This window comes from Prionailurus bengalensis, chromosome E2 (assembly GCF_016509475.1).
Source record: "Prionailurus bengalensis isolate Pbe53 chromosome E2, Fcat_Pben_1.1_paternal_pri, whole genome shotgun sequence".
Classification (NCBI taxonomy): Eukaryota; Metazoa; Chordata; class Mammalia; order Carnivora; family Felidae; genus Prionailurus; species Prionailurus bengalensis.
This window is the reverse complement of record NC_057352.1, coordinates 49480212-49485965: the sequence shown is the minus strand read 5'-3', so window position 1 is coordinate 49485965 and position 5754 is coordinate 49480212.

Below are 5754 nucleotides of genomic sequence, written 5' to 3'. Positions count from 1 at the left end.
CCCCGAGAATATCTTTATCAGCATAAACCTCGGAAAGAAATCTTAGTAGGCAAAGATTTCTTAAATACGACACCAAAAAAAGTCCGTTATAAAGGAAAAACTATTATGTAAACAACATTAAAATTGGGAGTGGCTGTTTATCAGAAGACACCATTAACAACAGCAAAAAGATCCATGGACTGGAAGATACAACACAAATAACCAACAGAGGAGTTCTATTTAGATTTTTAGATTATATAAAGATCTCCCATAAATCATAAACAAAAAGTCAAATGAACCAATAGAAACATGAACAGAAGATTTGAACGGGCCCTTCACAGAACAGGATATCCTAAAGGTCAACAAACATGAAAACGCGCTCAATGCCATTATTCATCAGGGAAACAGAAATTAAGACTATGGGGAGATTAAAAAAAAAAAAAAAAAAGACTAGGAGAACATCAGGTGCACGAGTACCTCAATGGCTAAAATGAAAAAGACAGGTAATTCTCAAGTCTCGGCAAAGATGTGGAGGAACGGGAATTCTCTTAAACACGTACGTATCTGTTTTTGCTAATACCCCAAAACCTGAAGGAAAATTTAAAACCGTTAACAGCAGTAGCGTGTGGGTTCGGGACCATGGGAGGTCTTAGGGCTTCTAATAAATCTACTGCTGTGTAATTTTACTTTGCAGGCTTTACTATCACCGTCAGAAATGAAAAGTTTCACATTTTGATTTTTTTTTTTCAACGTTTATTTACTTTTGGGACAGAGAGAGACAGAGCATGAACGGGGGAGGGGCAGAGAGAGAGAGGGAGACACAGAATCGGAAACAGGCTCCAGGCTCCGAGCCATCAGCCCAGAGCCTGACGCAGGGCTCGAACTCACGGACCGCGAGATCATGACCTGGCTGAAGTCGGACGCTTAACCGACTGCGCCACCCAGGCGCCCCAAAAAAGTTTCACATTTTGAAAAGAACAAGTCTCTCCCATCACGCTCGAACACCAAGACCCAGGACGTAGTGGTATTTCCTCGCCCTCAAGACCCAGGACGTAGTGGTATTTCCTCGCCCTCATCTCTCTTGACCTTTCTGTGGCACTTACCTTGACCACTCCTGGGTCAAAGCCGGGTCTGCCTTCAAACCCCAGGGGCTGACCCCACTCTGCTCCCCTCCCACCCGTCCATCAGCCCTTCTGGTGCCTCAGTCTCAGCCCCTGGGATCTCTCCGTCACCCTCTCTCCTGGCTCCTGGACAAGCGCACTGGGGTAGCTCTTCCCTGAGGGTTCCTCAATTTCTCTCCAGCCTCATTTCCACCAAATTAGAGTGAGGAAGATCCACCCCCCACCCCTGCATTCCCCATTCTCCAGCTTCCCCAGCCTGCAGACAAGTCCCAGTCTCCAGGTCCTCCAGACCCTGTCACACAGCTGTCCTCCCCTCCACCAAAGCCTCTTGAGCCTGGGTCACCTCCTGCCACCCGGATGGCCCCCAGCCTCCCGCTGCTCCTGCTGGCCCCAATGTCATGCCCCAGCCCATGTCACCACCCCCCCCCAACTCCACCGCTTTCACCAGACCCCCATCTACTAGCTAGCTGTGTGACTATGGACACCTTATCTAAGCCTCAGTCTCACTCTAAAATGAGGGTTGTAGAATCTACCTCACAGAATTGTCATAGGATTCAATGAGATAAAGTCTAGCATACAGTGCCTCCTTAATCAATGTCACCAATTTCTACTCTTTCTGTTTAGCTCCACGGGACCGCAAGGCACGGGTGATCTGACCCCTTCCCCAAGTACCGAGACCGCCCCTCCCACCCCTCAACTGCCCCGCCCAAGCCCCTCTGTCTGTCCAGGTCCAGCCCCTGCACCTCCCCCGCCCCTCTTCTCGGCACCCTGCAGTCACTCAGGCCTAGGTTCCTCATGGGAGGTGGGAGTGACGGGTCCACCCGGCTGTGCACCAGCCCCTCTCCCGCCTTCCGCTTCCAATAGTCCCCGCTACGCTCGTGAACCAGAATCTGTCCACAGTCACAAACCTCCATCCCCATTAAACGCGAGAGGGGCGCCTGGGTGGCTCAATCGTTGAGCGGCTGACTTCGGCTCAGATCATGATCTCACGGTGGTGGGACAGCTCAGAGCCTGGAACCTGCTCCCTGTCTCTGCCCCTCTCTCGCTCTCTTTCAAAAACTAAATAAACATTAAAACAATATTTTAAACGGAGCGAGAGGCCTAATTAGGATCTGGGACAGGGAGAGGGGAGAAGCTCACCTGCGACAGAGCGCAGCAGCCAGACACACAGGGCCCAGCCACGCCAGGACGCCGGGACTCTACTCGGGAGCTTTGGTGGCGACGCCATCTCTCTCCGTATCAGCCCGAGGCTGGACGGAGCGTGCAGAGCTTCTCCAACCGGGCCCTTCCTGTGGCCCCAGAACGAGGGGCCTGACGTCGGCTTCCTCCCTAGGTGCGGAGGGGGCGGGGGGGGGGTACAGACACAGGCGCGGTGCAATTGTGGGCCAACCCCAATATCCGGGTCTCTCGGAAAGCCCCTGGAGGGGTGGGGGTGGGGCATCTGAGTGCTGGGGCGAAGCACAGAGGACGACTTGGTTTGCAAGCAGTTCAGCAGAGGATTTGGTTTACTGGGCCCTGAAACCAGTCCCGGAGAGGTCCCGGCCTCGGGTCTGGCTGGGTCCGCAGGCCTGAACTGTGATGTCAGAGGCACACCCCTTTCTTTCTCTCTGCTCTGTAGCCGTCTTTCTTTCCGTTTGGTTTGCGGGCAGGCTCTCCACACGTGGTGGAAAGATGTCCCCCAGGGCCCAAGGCTCAGGTTGGTCAGCGTAGCCACCTCGGGGAAAAGGAAGAGTCTCCTTCCTGTTACTTGAAGCAGAGGTCCGAGGCTGATGTTGGTCGACCTAGCCTGGACCATGCACCTGCCCAAACCCATCACTGTGATCAGTGGGCTGGCTGGGCCTGGGTCACCTGTGCCCTCTGGAAGCTGAGGCATGGGGGCAATTTGAGAGGGTCTTTGGGGACTTGGAGTCACAGCATGGTGGTTCCCAGAGGAAAGCTGGATGCAGTCACCAGAGGGTCCAGAGCAGGCACCTACCTGTCCAAAGGGGCTAATGTAACAGAAGAAGGGGGGGCCTCTCCCACCCAAGAGAGGCCCCTCTGCTACCTCCTTCCAGCTTCTCAGTTCGGCAGCCATGTCCCCACACCCTCTCACAAAGCCCCCACCCGTTTCTCCACGTTGCTCTGCTTCCTGACTGTCCCAAGAAGTGGCCCGCAGTTTCTCCTGCGGCTCTGGAAGGAAAGCCTTGATGGCCTGCTCACCAGAGCCCTGAGACATCCTTCCGTCCCAGAGAGACACAGACCTCATGGTTCTGTAATAGCAACCAAGATAATCATAACAATAAATAATTGGCCACCTCCTCATCTTCCCTCAGGTTGGGTTATCCGGTGGACTCAGCGCCAGTGCCACGAGGCACTTAGCACACACGGTACCCGGCATGTTGGAAGCACCTGGTGAATGAGGTAGGTCATGTTTTCCAACATGGCCACCACAGTGCATCGCCCCCCACACGCCCTTTCTTTTTCCACCCGAGTTGGTATTCATTTTCTAAGCTGAGATACAATTGACGCACAGTAAGCTGTACATATTCAAAGTGTGCAGCTTGGTAAATTTTGACGTGCGTATGCCCCTGAAACCATCACGACTATCAAGATGTCGAACACATCCACCAGCCCTAAAAGTTTCCTGATGCCCCACTGTCATCCCTCCCTCTACCCCACCTCTAGCACCTGCAGGCAACCGCTGGCATGCTTCCCGGCACCACAGGTCAGTTTGCGTTTTCTAAACGTTTTATGTAAATTGAATAATACTGTGCATGCACTTTTTTGTCTGGTTTCTTTCACTCAGTGTCGTAACTTTGAGAGCTGCCCATGTTATTCCATGTACCCATAGTTAATTTTTATTGCTGAATTGTATTTCACTGTATGCCATAATTTACTTATCTGTTCACCTGCCGATGAACATTTGGGGTGTTTCTCATTGTTGGCTCCTTCAAATAAAGCTGCTGTGAACATTCACATGTAAGCCCTTGTATACACTCTCCTTTCCTTTCGCAGGGATTACCTTGGAGTTACATGGCTGGGTCACAGGGTAAGTGGATGTTTAACTTCCTAACAGACCGCCCAGCCCTTTTCCAAAATGTTTGTACGAGAGCATCCTTGACACCCCTGGGCATGGTCAGTCTTTTTGGTCTTAGACATTCTGGTAGGAGTGTAGTGATAGCTCATTGTGGTTTTAATTTGCCTCGTCTAATGACTGATAATGTTGCTGGGTTGCCTTGCTGGGAGGAAGCCAAGCAGCGGCAGGCAGAGCCCACGTGTAGGTGTTCAGCTGACGACCAGCCACAAGTAATAGACATGTCGGTGACCCTCAGATAGTTCCAGCCCCCGGCCTTCAGGCCCCCCACTCCCCCCGCCGATGCCACACGGGGTGGAAATAAGCTGACGCCACCAAGCGCTGCCCAAACGACAGATTCATGAACAAAGTAGATGACTGGTGTTTTAGAAATGACTTTTTTAAGCTTATTTATTTATTTTGAGAGACACAGAGACAGCACGAGTGGGGGAGGGGCAGAGAGAGAGGGAGAGAGAGTCCCAAGCAGGCTCCGCGCTGTCAGCACAGAACTGGACGCGGGGCTCCAACTCACGAGCCGCGAGATCCTGACCTGAGCCGAAGTCAGACGCTTAACCGACTGAACCACCCAGGCGCCCCCAGAGTAGAGAATTGAGGAGCTTAAGCCCTCCTGTTGTGCTGCCTGGATTGGAATCCTTCCTCCACTACTTCTCCTCTAAGTCAACCAAATTCTTTAACCTCTCCGAGCCTGAGTTTTAGCTTCTTCAAATTGGGAACAGTAGAACCTGCCTCAGAGGGTGGTTATGAATCTAAAATGACCCGTGTCTGGCACAAAAACAGACACTCAGATCAATGGAACAGAATAGAGAACCCAGAAACGGACCCCCAAACGTATGGCCAGCTAATCTTTGACAAAGCAGGAAAGAATGTTCAGTGGAATAAAGACAGTCTCTTCAGCAAGTGGCGCTGGGAAAACTGGACAGCGACATGCAGAACAATGAACCTGGACCACTTTCTTACATCACACACACAAAATAAACTCAAAATGGATGAAAGACCTCAATGTAAGACAGGAAGCCATCAAAATCCTCGAGGAGAAAGCAGGCGAAAACCTCTTTGACCTTGGCCGCAGCAACTTCTTACTCAACACGTCTCTGGGGGCAAGGGAAACGAAAGCAAAAATGAACTACTGGGACCTCATCCAAATAAAAAGCTTCTGCACAGCGAAGGAAACAATCAGCAAAACTGAAAGGCAACCTTCGGAATGGAAGAAGATATTTGCCAACGACGTATCAGATAAAGGGTTAGTATCCAAAATCTAGAAAGAACTTATCAAACTCAACACCCACAAAACAAGTAGTCCAGTGAAGAAATGGGCCAAAGACATGAATAGACACTTCTCCAAAGAAGACATCCAGATGGCCAACGGACACGTGAAAAAATGCTCAACGTCACGCGTCATCAGGGAAATACAAATCAAAACCACCACGAGATACCACCTCACCCCTGTCAGAATGGCTAACGTGAACAACTCAGGCAACCACAGATGTTGGCGAGGATGCGGAGAGAGAGGATCTCTTTTGCACTGCTGGTGGGAACGCAAGCTGGTGCAGCCACTCTGGAAAACAGGATGGAGCTTCCTCA